The sequence below is a fragment of the Mustela lutreola genome, chromosome 12 (assembly GCF_030435805.1).
Source record: "Mustela lutreola isolate mMusLut2 chromosome 12, mMusLut2.pri, whole genome shotgun sequence".
Classification (NCBI taxonomy): Eukaryota; Metazoa; Chordata; class Mammalia; order Carnivora; family Mustelidae; genus Mustela; species Mustela lutreola.
The window spans coordinates 91,019,323-91,036,794 of record NC_081301.1 but is presented as its reverse complement, the minus strand read 5'-3'; the positions used below and the strand labels follow the sequence as shown (position 1 = coordinate 91,036,794).

The following is a 17,472-nucleotide window of genomic DNA, read 5'->3' as shown; positions in this document are numbered from 1 at the left end:
GAACCCCAAAGGTTAAAAACAAAAAAAAAAGCACAATTATCTTGACAAATAGTGACCTGCAGTGGGTAGGTATGTCATCCCAGAGATCAAAATCTGCAAGTATGGAATTTCAGGAATATTTTTGGTCCTGAAAATCTACAAGAGCTGGCTGCCAAGGTCTGACGTTAAAGGAAACCGTGACATCTGACTTAAACAGAAGTTCACTGCGACTACCTTCTGTGGCTTGACCAGCTAGCTCCCAGTCGTCATTAAATGGGGCGCCAAATGTCACCTCCTTTTTGTTCAGATCTTTCAGAGACTGTCAGGGGCCAGAGACACTGTTCGTCCTAGGGAGACAGGTATTAATGGTCTAACCTTTGTCTTCACGGACAGAGGAACAGCCGAAGGGAAGTTAGGACATACTTGAATCTAACTGCATGTTAAGAGTTCTCCAAGAGGCATCCGCTGAGAGCTCCAGAGCACAGAGGGGAGGGAGATAAACCAAACTGCGCTGTGGGAAGGGGTTATCGGAGGGCATCGCCCTTGAAAGCAGTGTTGACGCTGGGAGAGCTGGCCCTGAAGGGAAGGAAGTGTAGTCTTCAAAGAAGACAGGCAGCAGACAGAAAGGCAAGAGCCCCCAGGAGGGGGGTGGTGTGAGGGAGCTGCGGGGAATTAAAATATGCAAGAGCTGGATGACTAAGGGCTTTGTCTACGCCGTCAAGGAGTTTAGATTTTGTTCTGAAAGTATTCATAGTCACTGAACGTCACATGAGCCCAGGAACCACTGAATGTCACATGAGCCCAGAAGCTGCAGGACTGTGTTCATTTTTAGGAATTACCACTCGGGTGGAACTAAAGAAAAAGGCCTGCATCTCGGGGGAACAAGGCGCTCCTTGGGAAGCCCTCCATCATGGAAGCGTACAGAAGTGATGGGGCAGAGGGAGGTCTGGGCTGGAGACTAGTGGTGCAGGATGGTTGGGCCCAAGGGTACAGAGCTGACGAACGTCCAAGAGAAAGGAGAAGACATGACTCTTGAAGTGGAATTCTATGGCGTGGAAGCCTGGCTAGGGCTGCTCAGGGGAGACCCCCGGATCCTGGAATCCTCAGGAGGCCACAGAGCCCTTCATAACTTCCACAGATCATTCTCTTTGCGGGGCATAACTGCACTGTATATTTAATCTGCTCGCAGCTCAACTTGTGATTTCATGCCCTCTGTCTCAAGGGCAAAGGGCTAAGAAAATACTTGTAAGTGGGTGGGATTCAAAACTTGGTGTCATGGAACCAAAGCAACAGCACAAGGTCTTCATTGCTCCTAGAACTGCTCCCACCAAGCCATCTGCTCCCACCAACCAGTCACAGCGTGACCTGGCCTTTTTGTTAGAAAACCTTGGAGCCCAGGGTTTCAAACAAGTTTCCTGCAGCCTCTCCCACTCCCCATTGTTCACCTTCCCCCTGTGGCTGCATTTGATGATTACCTTTTATTCTTATCATTATTCGCTTTGTTCTTAACAGGAGCAGTCAGATCCCCAGCAGATGAGCTAGTAATACACACCAAGCACCTAGCACAGTGCCTGACATACAGAGGGCACTCACTAAGCGAGCCATCTGCTATCTACAATACTTTCCCTTCCCTGGATACAGACAGGGCTTGCGCCCATTCCCCTCTCCGCTTTGTCACCCACCTGTCTCTCTAGATGCCAATGAGGTATCTCAGCGCCCACAAGTTTGCACCCGAGGCTACAGCTGGGCACCCGTCACTGAGAATGGGGCAGCTGTCTGGCTCCCTCCCCAGCAGGAGGGAGAATCAGACATTTGTTATTCATATTTGCTCTAGATAAGGAGGCCTTTTCTCTCTGGACACATGTTTGGGTATTTACAATTTGTTTGTCTGTGATGCATCCAAAAGAAGGCAGGAGAGCAGTTAAGTTACTGAATCAGAAAATGTCATCTTTTCCTAGCAACGCATGTGAGCAGATGGCAAATGACTATTTTTACAGCTTGTTGCTTAATTACATGTAGAAATATTTATTTACATTGTATTTCTGTCTCCTGCGTGCAAACAGCAAGAAACGAAGTTAGGCAGCCGCCAGGAAGGCTGGGGGTCAGGGACAGTGAACGGTGATACAGGCTGGCTTTGTCTTAGCCAATCAGCAAGCCTCAGGCTAGGCAATGGGGAGCAGGGAGCACCCACTTTTCTGCTGAAGGCAAACAGTGCTACGCCGCACGCCACGGACAGCCATCCAGAGGGACTCCCACCACCCAACACCATGTTTCATCAAATGTGACATGTCACCATCATGTTGTGGGCATTGCTTTACATACCCCCAATAAAGCAAAAGCACGCAAGATGGGGAGTTGAGCAGGAGAGGCCCCCCTTAGACGAGGGCACCAAAGAGCCACAGAGAAGTAAGCCCACCATGCAGAATGGGATGTCGGGGAGAGCTTGGTATTGGTACTGGGTGTGGAGGGGGAATCTCTGCCCTAGGGTTTGAAGCAGAGCCCGTGCCCCCGCCCCGCCCCCCCGGATGTACATTGTGAATTCACATCTGTAGTGTGGTCCAAACGCCCTCCCGCAGGGCTGCAAACCATGGTCTCCGTTTGTAGCCCCCCCCCCATGACCGGCAGATGCCAACTCTGGGAAAGAAGTGGACCTCCATGGTGGGTACAGGACGTATCCTGTTTCAGAGACATTAATGTGTCAGAGCACCTGGGAACAAAAATACAGCAGGGGAAGAGAGCACATGACCAACGCGGGGCAGCCAGACCCCCCCAGCTGGCAGCAGGTCCCGACCGGCAGCCTGGGGTCTGGGGTTCAGCCTCCGCGCTAGTCTTTCTGGCTTCAGAAGCTGGGAGAGAAGCTCAGCTCAGCTTAGATTCAAGTCAGTAAAATGCAGAAAACACCTCGCCGAGGATTACCAAGGAAATGAAACAAATGATTGTATTTTAGTAGTGTTTTGTATAGCACGAAAGCACTGTGCCTATAAAAGTTTATACTTACTACTCTACAGATAAATATCCTGAAGGTCTCCTTTAGTCATATCCTGTGTTTTCTTAAAAACAAAAACAACACTTTTTTTTTTTAATGATTTTCATTTGGCAGAGGACTGTGCATACATCAGGGACTTAATAAATCCTTATTAAGGAATAAATAAATACTGTTCACATGTGGCCCTAACCCTATTTAGCTCTGAATTCCTGAGGGCAGGTTACCACTGCTGTTGAACAAAGAAAAGATGGGGAAAATAAAGCCCACCAGCCTAGGGTATGAGGTCTTTATAAAGCGCAAGCAAGGACACAGATCCCAGATGCCCACCCTTGGTCCCCCTGAAACTCACACCTACAACACAACCAAAATAACTGAAGGAAGGTTCCAAGAGCCAGCTTGACATTGGGGTCAGTCAGGAGAGAAGAGAGGGAGCTTCAAAATGGTGGGGTTGCTCAACGCTGAGCACAAGGACACTCTGCTTCATCAAACAGCCCCTTTGGGAGATAGAGGCTGATGTCTAGATGTCCTGGAATGTCCTGGCATCTGCCTGTCAGGCTAACAGGAATCGATAAGGAAAGGAGGTCTTTGCCAAAGCACAGCTCGAATCAGGAGGGGAAAGAAGGTACCGGTCTGACAGAGAGAAACCATGGGCTGAAGACGTGGGTCTCCAGTTCCAGTGTGAGTGGTCCAGACTATTCCAAGCGTCTGTGCTTGAGGGAAACAGGAGCTCTCTGGAGAAAGGGCGAAATTCTGAGTCTTCGTTTACACAGTGTCACCCTCAAGATAACACTCAGAAGACCATTATTTTTTTTTTTTTAAATATTAAGAATTTACTTCTAAGAAATCTCCATGCCCAATGTGGGGCTTGAACTCATGACCCCCCGGACCAAGCGTCGCAGGCTCCACCAACCGAGCCAGCCAGGCGCCTCGGGAGACAGATCCTTTGAAAGCATGATCCATGTTTGGCTGGGGATGCCTGACACTTTCTGTTCGTTTTATTCTGAACACTTGTTTGGGAAACTATTTCAGGACATTGCTAAGGCGGCTATTTTAGTTAACAAACCAGGGAAACGCAGAGAGCTGTCCAAAACACCACCTCAGAAAAAGTGATTAGACAACCTCCAGTTTGGTCTTTTCTAGACGTTCCGTGAAGAATCAGGTACATATCAAGACAGAACTTATGACAATGGACAACCATCAGAAGACGCAACCTACAGGTTTCCTTGGATGAAAAGAGCACGCACGCGCGCACACACACACACAAACACACACACACACACACACACACACACACACACACACGGCACGCACGTGGAGGTCTGAGCTGAGGCCCATAAAAAAACAATTTTTCTGGGAAACCTGGAAACAAGGTTTATTTCACCTCGGTCAGGCTGTCAGCCAGCATTTTTGTTGGACTCAAGTTCTTACAGATTTAAATAGTTCCAATTCTCCACTGCTGGCTTACAGCTAAATACTTAACTGTTCTTATCTAGGTACCCTACTTGATAAGGGCTTAGGAAAACATACTAAAAAAAAATATTTAAACAAACTTTTTCTTGATGGTAGCTGTCTTTTCCTCCAGGAGGAAATGTGGCTCTTATCTGCAGGAATTTGTTGCCAAAGACGAGACACCTCTGTGGGCTCGGAGGGTCTGCCTGGGAAATAAACAGTCCTTAGGTGCTGTAGACCCTCAGTGGGACCTTTCAGATTCCCCAACATCTTACGGATTCCAGCTTTGTAGACACTCATCTTAGGCTCCGATGTCATTTTATAATTTAGAAGTTAGAAGTTAAAGAAAAAAAAGTTCAGTTTGCTCAAGGGCTTAACGTTAGTCTGCGTCAAAATTTAAGACTCAAACTAAAAACTGTCTGGCTGGACATGGGTACTTAGAGACGGGGCTCTCACTGGTGGTCTGGTAAGAAAGATTTCTGTGGGGGCGCCTGGCTGGCTCAGTGGGGTAAACCTCTGCCTTCGGCTCAGGTGATAGTCTCAGGGTCCTGGGATGGAACCCTCCATCGGGCTCTCTGCTCAGTGGATAGTCTGCTTCCCCCCACACTCCCACCACCTGCCTCTATGCCTACTTGTAATCTCTTTCTCTCTGTCAAATAAATAAATAAAATCTTTAAAAAAAAAAAAAAGAAAAGAAAAAGATTTCTGTGGTTGTTATTAAGTTATTTTTAAAGGAGTTCCTGGTTTGTTATTCTTTAATGCAACTTTTTCAGGTGCTTCTACTCAGCTCTCTAGATGCATGCTAGATCCATTTGAAATTAAGTAATTATTTCTGCATTTACTGTTTGCTCCCACTGGATTTTTAAGCTTCTTCTAGAGCAGGACCCAAGCCTTATTTCTGCCCACGGACATCATGGCCATCGTTCACTCCACCGCGCACAGGGTCCCATCACAGAGAGCCCAAGAAGGGCACGGAACAATGAGATGCTAAGGTGACTAGCTTCTTTCTGCTCCAAGGCAAGTCTACACAGAGACTGAACACACAAGTCATCCATTTCAAATACATTTCACCAGGCTTCAGGTATTACTTGGTTGGCCCAAAAGAGACTATGGCTCCCTTATTCCCTTCTTCTCTCTTTTTCTTTTCTTTTTTTTTTTTTTAAGATTTTATTTATTTGTCAGAGAAAGCAAGCGAGTGAGCACAAGCAGGGGGAGGTGCAGGCAGAGAAGCAGGCGCCTCACTGGGCAAGGAGGAGCTCGATGCGGGACTTGATCATGACCTGTGCTGAGGCGGATGCTTCACAGGCTGAGGCCGGGCACCTCTCCCTTTTTTATTTTCATCCCTTGTTAAGTTCCATGACCTAGCTGGGCAACAAAAGCTCTAAGAGCAGCACCCTGTATCTAGAAGCACAAAGAAAGGCTGAAAACAATTTTAATGAAATACAAAGTTCCTATTAAAAAAGAGAAAAAAAGAAAAATGTGTACAAGCCCATCTTGAAACTCATGATTCTGCATGTCCCTGAGCACCATGCGAGATGTGCATTCTGTCGTAATCTGTAGCTTCTGTACAGCCACCAAGCATGGGGGGCAGTGGGCCATGAACCCCAAGACCCCACTTACATGTGCTGACCTCTGCCAGTAACTATCTACGAGGTATCAGCCTCCGAACTTACAGAAACCACTTACCTCTTGTATCTCTCTTCTATTTACAAAGATACCCTCCTTTTGTCTTTAACTTCAGAGGACTACTGAAAAAACTAGCACTTCAACCCACGGGAGGCTTCTAAACATGAAACTTTACACAGATTTGTACACTCGTATAGCAACGTGTGGGTGGTCAAACAGGCTTTTACAGCCAAGATGTTACTACCCAGAAGTAACGGTTCAGAGATCCAGTCGAAGTCTAGAATTATTTTTATCGTCCCCTCTCTGTTCTTCTGTATCGGTGAAATCCCGTTTAAATGTACACATAGTATTCTTACTGAACCAAGAGTTCTAGTTTTCAAAAGCAGACTCGCAGGAAAAGAAAAAATGGAGAAAATGGGTTTTAGACAAACAGAGACTCTCAGGATACTGAAAAGGGTGCTGACAGGATCCGGGGCTACAAGGATCCCACAAAGCAGGCGTGCTCACCTGGGGGAGGGACGGAGCCTTAGCACTCCGTGTGGTCTGGGGCAGAAGGGAGGTCCGGGACACGCACAGGCTCTGAGGTGGGGCAGCCCAGCATCTGCTTCTCGGTGCTGTCCCCAGCTGGCTTGGGACCATGCGTGTGTACTAGTACTTATCCGCACAGCAGCCACTAAAAGCATACTTTGCAAGGTGATAACAAAACATGGAATCATATACCCAGCACCAAGTACAAGGGGAATGTTCTATGAATGGCAATGGCTTGCACATAACTGGAAGCCCAGACCCCCTGAAGCATGATCAATGCCACGTAACTGGATGTCTACCCTTGTGCTTCCTCCACCAGGCTGTGTGTAAGCTCCTGGAGGGCAAGCATCCAGATACCTAAGCCCATCTGCCAACTCAGGAGACGCTGATCCCCTAGGTTTGGGGTGAAGCCTGGGCAAGTCTATTTAAAACAAACAAACAAAAAACGCAACTACTCAGGGATTCTGAAGATGTACAGCCAAGGTTTAGCCACAGTAACCTAACCCACTATGGTAATCTCTGTCTGCTCAGAACTGAAGAGGCAAGATGGCGCCCAAGCAGTGGGGTTCCGGTTCCACTCTAGGGAGAGGGAAAAATCAATAATTAGGCTTAATTTTCACGGCTATGGAATCGTGCAAAGCCCAGTTACACGCTGAGTGGGAGCCACAGAAGCTTACCCATCACTGGGAAAGACGACACACCTAGAAAAGCTCTTCCAAAACACCTTCTCATCCGCTCTCATAGGCTCTCCCTCCAAACAGGAGAGGAGCTCCAGCAGGAGCTTAAGGACCTTCAAAAATGGTTACAAAGCATAAGAACCCAGTAAAGGAGTTTTTAGCTATAAGCTGCCTGTCCTGTCAGGGAGAGCCTGTCCCTTCTTCTGTCCTAGGTTTCAGAAGGCAGCACTATGGGTTTGTTCTCTCTCTCTCTCTCTCTCTCTTCCTAAGAAGTGTAAGCAATAGAGAGGTCCCCAGGGCAAACCAAAGCCAACCGGCAGAAAGCCGGCACGTGGGCTTCCGTGTCACCCGTGTCTGGACTGTCTCCCTCCACCGGCGAGGGCACAGCCTGTATGTGAAGGTCAAGGCACTGTAGGAGCAAGCCAGGTAGGGCTGGAAAGCGGGGGGCAGGTGCTCGCACGGCAAACTCTCCTTCAGAAAGAAGAGGGCAACCCATGTTCTCCCTGAGAGAAAAAGCGAAGAAATCTGGCTGTCCTCTGGCACAGGAAGACCTGGGAAGGTCAGTCATGGAAAGGGAAGGGCTGGGTTATCGTGGGGCTTTGGCTTCTCATCTCTAGCTGCCTGGAACGGCTTCTCCTGGAACATTTGACAACAGAGATTTCCCAGAACAAAATGACAGAGGCTTGAGGCCTTTGGGTCTTTTGTTCTTTTCGATGGTTCCCAGGGTGTGAAAACCCCAGCTGGACTCGGATTCTTCCCTGTCGTGATGACATAAGAGCTTCCACACTTGCTAAGTCAGTATCACAGGGAACACACGCCGGACTCCAGAGCACCTTGGGGTTTTGCTGACACTCGTTTTACTATAAAGTCAGTAATGATTCATAAAGCTCAAGTTTAATGATACGATTTGGGCAGAGCAGATATAAATACCTCAAAATGATTCATTTATCTTTCATTGCAAGTACTAACCGTTGGGCCTAACACGGGATCTGACAGCTGGCCGCTGTTGGGCGACTCTTATCACATGAGGCCCTATGTAAAATTCTTACCCAGCCACTAGGTGGCTTCCAGTTAAGGAGACAGACTGGATTCAAGACTTTAGATTTCTGGTATTGGGCATTCTGGAAGGATGTGTTTAAGTTAGCCCTTAAGCGAGGATCTACACAGACCAGATGCGAGACAACAGATTAGAGAATTTGGCCCAAGAGGTTTCCCTCTGGTAAATCAAGTGATGACTCGTTTCCAATACAGAATTAAGTCAGTTCGGTGAGCCAGCCTGAGCCCTGTATTTAGGTCAACAGCAAAACTATTCATAGGGCTGAGAAAAGACACAGCACTTTTTATTCTTTCAAACCTTACACTGCTATTTGATGTGACCACAATACTTAATTTAAAAAAAATTTCGTTTTTATTTTTCTTTTCTTTTTTTTTTTTTTGCTTTCCTTGCAAAGGATTACTTGTTGCTCTCCTGGGCCCCTGAAATCAGGTTTCAGGTGCTGGGTGGTTAAAGAGTTAATGCCCCACTCCAAGACAGGACTGGCATGTGCTTAATGACCCTGAGTAATACAGAGTGAGAGCATTTCAGAAGACACTAGGGCCTGCACAAAGTCCTTTGGCCTGCCCAGACCTGAACCAGACAACAAAGCACACAACAGAAGACGCTAAACCAGCTGGATACATAGAGAAACAATCTTGCAGAGGAGAGTCTCTTACGGTATTTTAAGATTATAGCAAATTGCTAATATTTCCGTAAATATTAGCATTTAACATGGGAATCTATTGTATTTTAAAACCCTTGAACTGTTCAGTAAGGCTGACTTGAGGCCATCTGCGATCTGCACTCTGTATGCGCCCCATAAGTCAAAGGCAGAACTACTTGTGGGTCAGGAAATATCTTTATCCACTCAGTCCCTAGCTGAACAATGGAAAGCTACTACGATTGTATACAGTGGTTCATCTGATCCTAAGAGAAAGGCACATTTAGCTATTCTGAAGGAATGTCAGCTCTTCTGTTGAAAATACCCATTTTCAAAGCATAAAGCAACTGGGCTGACCCAAATTTGAGGATATACAAAGAGCCAATTACACAGAGCAGCTGTCCCGAGGAAGATGTTACAGTGTCACAGGTGGGATTTCGGCCAACCTCATTCTGTCCCGCTCACCATCCACCCAACAGGTTAGATTAAGGATTGTGCCTCTACAGACTGTATGGTTTGAAAAAGAACATTTTAGGGGCGCCCGCGTCGCTAAGTTGGTTAAGCGTCTGCCTTCAGTTCGGGTCATGATCCCAGGGTTCTGGGATCTGCCCGGTGTAGGCGTCGGGGTCCCTGCTCAGCGGTGAGCCTGCTTCTCCCTTTCCCTCTGCCCCTCCCCATTGCTCATTCTCTCTCTCTAATAAATAAAATCTTTAAAAACAACATTTTAAAAAAACATTCTCAAGGCATAGATAAGAGACCCCCCCACATCCACCAATTCAGAAGTACTAGAAATGTCTCCTACTCCTTTGAGATAAGTATTGAGTCTACAGAACCAACCAGAGTCAGCTCTACAAGAGGATTTGAAGTGACCTGGGTCAACGTTTCCTTATCAACAGAGGCTTGCACTTCATATGATCATTTTTTTCTCCCAAGGGTGCTGTGGATTTTTACAAACAGATAGTGAACTTAAGTTCAGGAAACGTGAAGTCCATGGGTTTCTGAGCCACAGTAAGTGAAGGTTTGTCGTTAATTCCCTGCTTCTCCGTTTCCACAAACTCACTCTCTGATTTAAGGTGGCCCATGAAGTCTGTTCCAGCTACAAGAAGCAGCAGATTGTACTTGGGAGAATCGGGTGAAGCCAATTTTGCCTCAGGAGAGACAGGAGCTTAGTTAGGGAGCCAGGAGAGAAAAGCCACCTCCTCACCCAGAGCACACAAGCCTTCCCACCGAATCAAAGCAGCCCTTCCTGGGTGACAAATCGGGGGACTGTGGGTGAAGACTTTTTTTTTTTTAATTGAGCAAGCTCTGTCACTCATCATCGTTTAAAAATCATTTCGTGGATCCCTACTGTGGGTGTGTGAGGCGGTCAATCAGGTGCTGAGGAGTGAATATATACATATTTTAAAAGATGGCAGTCTTTGCTTAAAAAAATTATGTCCTGGAACAGAGGACACTCTGCCTTTCTCAAGGAATGGCACAGTTTTGGAACACAGGGGGTCTGGAGCTGTCTACTTTATTCTTGGGAGTATTGATCTGCACCCAAAGGAGCTTCAGCTTGAATTCCACGGGGAGTATCAGCAGAAAGAAGCTTGAGGATGAGGTCAGACACGCAGGGTGCAGAAAAGCAGGAGGCAGGTGGGCCCGACACATCTCTTTGATAACTGCCCACAATCAGCTTGGCATCCGGCGGGTGGTTCTGTAAATACTGTTGACGGACAGCAGCCAGGATTCACTCCTCCCCCGACCCTGCCCACACCCTCTTCCCGTCACATATTCCACTCCATAAAGATGTGTTGTCATTCTGACGGAAGTGATAAGTCCTAAGTGGGACCCGCTCCCAAGAGAAACCTGAGCAGGAAAAGTGGAAAACAGAAGAAGCAATTCAAAGTGTGCATGGGGACGTGTCAGGAACTGGCCCGTTGAGCTGCGTTTTTGCCAAAGATGATAGGTGCACGGCATCAGCCTACCCGCCGTAAGTCGACGGTGGGGAGAATCCAGCCAAGGAAGCAGTTTTTTCTACCAGCCCGTTTTGCTTTTACCTCACCCCCACTAGAGCCGGATGAAAGAGGAGGTGGCTGGGGGCGCCTGGGTAGCTCAGTGGGTTAAAGCCTCTGCCTTCGGCTCAGGTCATGATCTCAGGGTCCTGGGATCGAGCCCCACATCGGGCTCTCTGCTCATCGGGGAGCCTGTTTCCTCCTCTCTCTCTCTGCCTGCCTCTCTGCCTACTTGTGAGCTCTCTGTCAAATAAATAAATAAAATCTTAAAAAAAAAAAAAAAAAAAAAAGAGGAGGTGGCTGGCTCCTTCTCACCACTGACTAGGTGTAAAGGTGACACTGGGCTCTTCCTGTGGCCAAAAGCAGAAGGAACTCCTCAGACTACACAGAGACACCCACAGAAGCCAGGACGGACATTCTGGAGACAAATAACATGGAAAGAGAAGCCAGGACCGTGGACATCTGTCACGCCCTAATTTCCTCTTCCCGATCCGTCCCCTCCAATGACTCCATTTACCTCGTGAAGATGACAGACATGCCTGGTTTTGAAAAGTAAGTGCTGAACAGCAAAGCCAACAAGGGACAGTTGTAGGACACGAACTGTGAAGCCACCGATAAAAGAACTGGACACAGTAAAATAACTTTAATTTTAAAGATAGCTCAAATAAATAGATCATAAACTCTATTAGATATAATAGTAGGTTCTTTATAGGAATGAGAAAAATCAACCTAACGGGTCCACCATTCCCTTCTGGAACGATATTTTGAAAAAGGAAACGAACACTCTCAGAATATGAAGATCTTGCGTTCTCAGAAAAGTGGTGGTTACACTACTCTTCACCAAAATTCCCTGCCCCTTCCGAAGCAGGAGTTACATACCACCACCCAGCTGAATTCAAATATGGTCACACGACTAGCTCCGAGCGATGACCAATGACCATGCATTACTTCCAGGAGAAAACAAGCAGAGCTGGCATGAGTCGTCACCTTGTTCTCTTCTTCTCCTGCTCTGAAGAGGAACAACGACGTAGACAGAGGCTGTTCCCGCACCGGACTGAGGTCAGCATTAAGCAGAGCTACAGCGGACCCATGGTGAACATGGAGCATGAGTGAGAAATCCGCTGTGGTTCTGAAACCCAGTGAGCTCTGGGGTCATGTAGAATAATTACCGCCTTGACGGATTTTGAGGGGACTCACACAGGGCTCTTCATAAAGCTCAGCTGATGTTTGGATGTCAGGAAGTATTCAGAGAATCAGTGGTGAGATGTGGTAGGGACCAGATGAATAGAAGTCTTTACAGCGTGAGGAGACAAGAAGCTGTTTGGTTAAATGACTGCTTGGACAAGCAAAATAAAGGTTTTTGTGAACTGAACTGCAAACCCAGGTTATGCACTTTGATAGCAATCTGACAGCATTCCAAGCATCTAGTCTAACAGTCGGCATGAGACCCGCCATCTTTAGTCCAGTGGCTCCAGACGTGAGTAGCCAGAGTGACAACCAGCTGCTGAGCAGTCATGGGACTGACTGTCACAAAGTCTTCACTTCAGTTCCCCATGGACACAGCTCATGACACAGTAGTTCTAGGCCTGGATCAAAGTGAAAAGCCTCGTAAACCAAGTCCCCAAGATGACCTCAACTTGAAAATTCCATCCGGACGAGCGGACACTTTGGCATCAAGCAGTGTTTCCACACGGAGCTTCAGTCAGGGGTGTGGGGCCAGGCTGATGCCGGGGGCGGGAGCATGGGGACAAGTAACACTGATGCGATGGTTGCCAAAGTCCCTGCTGCCCCATAACATGTCACCCATGGTGCCGGGAGAGGTCTGTCCATGAGGTGCAGGCGATCCACTCAGGTGCAGAACTCACATCACCAGCTGGCATAGCTGTGGCAATGCCACAGGTTTACAGTCTTCCTTACTCATGGGTTGTTGTTAGGTCAGGGGCCATCTGGGATCCCCTCTACCCTGTCTTTTGCCTTTAGACATCAAAGACATAAAATTTGCTTCTGATGTCTTGGCCATAACTTATGTGACCTAACCTACATCCAGAAGCTGGTCCTGACTGCATCAGTGCAAAGGCCCACCAGGGAAAATAAGAGGAAACACATCCATTCATCACGCCTTTACCAAAGACTGGCCCTTGGGCTAGGTACCACGAGGGCATCTGGGAATTCTAAGGTCCAGGTCTCAAGCTCAAGGGGTGTTTTTGGTCTAGCTGATGAGAAAAGAACAAGAAAGGAAAAGACAAGACAAGACACTCTTTTCAACGAGCCCAATTTATAAATGAGTACCATGTGGGTGACAAGCCATCACTCCAGGGCAGAAGACAGTGAATGCACACAGTCAAGGATTCCTCTCACCCAATTAAAGTTTCAAGGGAGGGGAAAAGTCAAGCAATAGTGAGAACCTATGATGTCAGAAGGACTACAACAGCAAAGAATACGACTCACCTTTGAGTTATCTGGATGTTAGCCGTTTCAATTGAAGATACAAAAAAGGACACTTCATCGTTCTCAAGAAAACGATACTCAAATTCACCGGAGAGAGAAAGAAATGGTTGTAACTTTCAAGGAGGGGGGGCAGGGGGAGGACAAGGAACGATCTGGACAGGACATGTCGGTGAAAGAGAGACAAGGAGTGCAAGCTAAGTGCATCCGGGGCTTATGCAGAAAGCACGCCAACAAGTTCTACGTGTGCACACAATTGTGTGGGGACGCCTCGGGGGCACAGTCGGTGAACCACCCGACTCCCGGGTTGGGCTCAGGTCATGGTCTCGGCGTCCTGGGATCGAGCCCCACGTCAGGCTCTGTGCTCAGCATGGAGCCTGCTTAGGATTCTCTCTCTCTCTCTCTGCGCCTCCGGCTAGTGCTGCCTCTCTCTCTCTCTCTCTAAAATAAATATAATCTTTAGAAAAAATTGTGTTTTTGTACAATTGACATGACAACCCCTAAATAAATGAAAATGAGAAATTTTAGGTGACGCAGTTATGGTTGTGTGTGGTTTTGTTTTGTTTTTAAATATAAAGTTACAGGACACCTGGGTGGCTCAGTGGGTTAAAGCCTCTGCCTCCGGCTCAGGTCATGATCCCAGGGTCATGGGATCGAGCCCCACATCAGGCTCCCCGCTCAGTGGGGAGCCTGCTCCTTCCCCCCACAACATGCCTCTCTGCCTTCTTGTGATCTCTGTCTGTCCAATAAATAAATAAAATCTTTAAATAAATAAATATAAGGTTACCAACACACATTTCTTTACAAGATTCTGCCCAGTAAATTCCACAAGCCCCAGGAGGTACAGCAAAGCCTCCAGCCGCTCTCACCCCTGGGCAGACCCACCTCCCCCGCTTCAAGGCCTTAAGGAAACGCAGTGAACCGTGCATTACTGGGTGGTCCCAGAGCCCGAGGGGCACTCCTGGCATGTCATGGACAGGGCCCAGGGATGCGGAACAAAACCTGCAACGCAGGGGACAGGCAGCCCCACACAATGAAGGATCCTCTCACTCTGAACACCAGCAGAGCTGCTGTCAATAAAATGCCCCAGTGAACAGGACAAAGACCAGTCCTCCTAACCTTCTCACAGGCTGCCCGAGGCAGACCACAGAGATCCTAAACTTCAACCAAATGTTGTTAATTTTATACCATTATGATTAAAAAAAAAAAAAAAAAAAAGAACAAAACAAACAACAACAACAACAACAACAAAAAGCCAGGCTGAGAATGTCATCTCTCCTCAAAAAAGGAAATGGGCAAAAGATTTTCACCTAATTGGAAACAAAAATCACACTTCCTGAGAGACATTATGTTGTTTGGTGCTGGAGACAATAAATGCGCAAACACAGGGGATCCACAAATTATCCCCACAAGCTACACACATGATGGCACCTGTGCCATTATCCCAGGGCTGGTCCGGAGTGACCATGAAGCGACAAGGGCCCTGTGATGGGCGGGGATTCAAGCCAGGAGGACGGTGAGCATGCACGGTGGGCGATCCGCTTCTTGCGAAAAGTGCTCCTGGTGGGGGGAGCCCCCCCACATGCCAGCAGCTACTACCGACCGCAGCTGCTCCCAGCCACGAACAAAAGTGGGGGGCGAGGGTGGGGGAGGCACAAATGCCATCCCGGATGTTCAGCGAAACAGTTTGCCTACTTTTCTGCATTTTCAGGACTTGAGAGATGCATGAACCTCTCTTTAACATCCCAAAAGGCTGTTGATGCTGCCACCTAGTGAATCCTGTCCTTCTGCCACCAGAAAGTGCCAACCATGTGGGAGCTCTGGGGACCCAGTCTTTCTAATCAAGAGGTGTTAAGTATCCTGTGTTTGACGCCACTTAGAGTGTCCCTCAGGGTACTGAGCAGGGGGGCGTGGCGGTCTGAGAGTCTGCAGGCTGTGTCACCTGCCTCCGTAATTAGTCAAACTTCACAAAGGAGCGTGAACGGAGGCAAACAGGCAGGTCCATTTCCCGTGAAATCCGCCAACAGTGCTCTGCCCCCGGTAGGGGCTGTTAAGCCCTGCCTAAGGTCAGCACGTCGTTGACAGCTCGGCCACTGTGCCCTGCGTGGGGAGTACGCGTGCTCTTCCTAAGTCACGTACTGAATCTTACTGCGGCTGTGCCTGCACGGCTGGTCGTGCTTCTCCCTTTGCCTTGGCTGGCGGGGAGTGCGGGGGCCAACTGGGGGCCCGTCTCCCGCGAATTTACAGGACACCGTACACGCGGTCCCTCTCTTCCTTCCTGACTTCCCCTTCTTGCTCTTTCCTACTGTCCCAACGTCCTCACCCACTGATGTCTAATTTCGCTCTGCACGCCTCTCCAAGCCATCGAACACTGTGCTCTGAGCCGGGACTGGGTACAGCACGGAAGCCAGGACCGTCCCCGGTCTGGGTACGCCGCGGCCGCTGGGACCCCGGGCAGCTTCCAAGCCTAGGGCAGGCAGATGCCACAGGGCACGGTGACTCCTGGGGCTCACTTACCTCTCGTTACCTCATTACCAGGATGGCTGACGGGCTGAACCAAGGCTCAGACAAGCACCGTCACTGGAGCCATGACTCACTTAGAACTGCGCGCCCGTCATGTTCCAGGATGGCCTTGGAAGGTGTCTTTGCCTTGAGATTTCGGGTTCAATTCCTGCAGCTTCTAGAATTCCCATCCCACAAATGCACTGTCGCACTGCGTTATTTTATCCCCTTCCAAAGTGGTCCGTGTATTCCAAATTACAATATTTTTTATACGAAAGGTTTTTTTTTTTTTTTTTTTTTTTTAAATACAACGGCTTGTTCAAGGGCTAATAGAAACTGTTACAGCAACCACCATGGAGATAACACTGAAATCCCAAAGGCATTCCCTTCTCTTGCAAGAAACACCTAGCACGGCTGGCTACCTTATCACCTCCTACGACAGGCTGATCTAGAAGTCCTGCTTCGGGCCTCTGAACTGCCTTCCACTAGTGCTGCTTCGAGAACAAGACCCCATGAGAATCTGCCACTGGGACATCTCTGACTTGATGTCGAGATTCCCTTTCTTATTTCTAATAACTGGCTGTTAAAAAAAAAAAACACCAGATCGTAAAAACTACATTCCCATCCTCCACCCAAGAGTCACCACGCTTGGTCTGTATTTTCTCCAGATCGGCCTAAAGCGCAAAATGTCCATTGCCCCCACCTGGAGAGCACAGAGCAGGGGTGTGGTGGGTGGGTGTGGGAGGCTCCGAAGCAATGCATGGGCTCTCGTATGCAAATAAAAGCATACGAGCATCTCTCCCTGCATCCTAGTTTGCAATGCACAGGGGCACACAAGGTTAGAGGGTAAAGACGATAAAGATACGGAAAATTTACTGAGAAGATAAACTGTGAAATAATTTTAAAAACAAAACAAAACAAAAAAACCCTCAGAAATGGAATCCGAAGGTCAGAGAATCAGGATCTGAGGTTCTGAATTCGAGCCTTATCGTCTATGCGATGAGAGATGCTCTCCTTCAATAAAAGGTGAAGGGAAGCTAAGGTATTTGGCGGCTTCTCTGTTTGGAATTCATCCGCTGTGTGGGCTGAGGGCAGAGGACACGGGTGGTCTCATGGTTCTTATACCGGTTTCAGGCATCACTGGAGGCCCCTACCTTGTCCTCTGTGGGTCCTAGACGGAACCTGGGAGATATGCTCAGACACCCAATTTTACAAGTTGGAAACTAAGGCAGAGAGTCTGCGAGGAAGCCGGCCCAGGGAGCAGGACTCAGGTCGATGACAGCTTTCTGACTCCCTAAACAAGCCTCTAGCCTACTGTTTTTACCGGTCCAAAGCTGTGGGCTGGGCCCAAGACTAGCAAACTGAACTCTGGGGACTGACGGCTAACATCTCTGAAGGCCAAAGACGAGCCACACATGTCAGGCCAACCTTCCCTTCAGACGTGGGGCTGAAGACAGGCCCGGTGGGCAGGTGACAACGTAACCAAATGATAGCAGAGTAAGTGAACACATACAGGACACAGAGGACACCTCCTTCCAAAGGTGACTCATTCAAAACAATTCAATGAAACAACCCAATGGGAGAACACC

At 48.2% G+C, this 17,472-nt stretch overlaps 1 protein-coding gene across 3 annotated transcripts in view; it reads right to left on the bottom strand.

The window, feature by feature from the left end:
- KANK1 (KN motif and ankyrin repeat domains 1) overlaps positions 1–17,472 on the bottom strand; it is a 193,539-nt gene that overhangs the window by 87,229 nt on the left and 88,838 nt on the right. Inside the window, exon 1 of one of the 3 annotated variants that reach the window (XM_059143269.1) lies at positions 13,385–13,454. The exons of the other annotated variants lie outside the window; for them this stretch is intronic. The gene's annotated coding sequence lies outside the window, so the exon portion shown is untranslated. Of the gene's footprint in view, positions 1–13,384; positions 13,455–17,472 lie in introns of those variants that run through there. 3 annotated transcript variants of the gene reach the window in all.